At 39.2% G+C, this 446-nt stretch overlaps 1 non-coding gene across 1 annotated transcript; it reads right to left on the reverse strand.

The window, feature by feature from the left end:
• Window positions 1–124: 124 nt before the first annotated feature.
• On the reverse strand, window positions 125–196 carry trnae-cuc (transfer RNA glutamic acid (anticodon CUC)). The gene has a single exon. It is a non-coding gene; the product is annotated as a tRNA-Glu (tRNA).
• Window positions 197–446: the final 250 nt, after the last annotated feature.

The following is a 446-nucleotide window of genomic DNA, read 5'->3' on the forward strand; positions in this document are numbered from 1 at the left end:
GAGATTTTTTGAGTTTTGTCTTTTCTTTGAATCAAGACACACTCAATTTCAGCATATTTTGGCACCTACCTTCATGATATTCGCTTTTATAAATGACCTGTACTATTCAGTAACTAAAGAGTGCTTCCCTGACCGGGAATCGAACCCGGGCCGCGGCGGTGAGAGCGCCGAATCCTAGCCACTAGACCATCAGGGAGCTGATATCTATCAAGATGAGTGTACAGCTGTACTTGGATGAACTCCTATGGGAGTCCATATATACTTTAGTAGGTTTAAGTTAATTAGCCAAAAAGGACATACAGTTGTGTTACTGTTGACCATCTCAATGTTGTGATTTGAACTTGAAAAGAACTGAAACTATAGAGAAAAAGCATTCATTTTGTGTTCATACAAAGATGGTTACAGACAAAACCTCCTACAAAGACTGACTCAATAGATATTCTGAC

Source organism: Seriola lalandi, unplaced genomic scaffold (genome assembly GCF_002814215.2).
Source record: "Seriola lalandi dorsalis isolate HSWRI2012SDOR001 ecotype SW California unplaced genomic scaffold, Sedor1 jcf7180001970496, whole genome shotgun sequence".
NCBI classification, from domain to species: domain Eukaryota; kingdom Metazoa; phylum Chordata; class Actinopteri; order Carangiformes; family Carangidae; genus Seriola; species Seriola lalandi.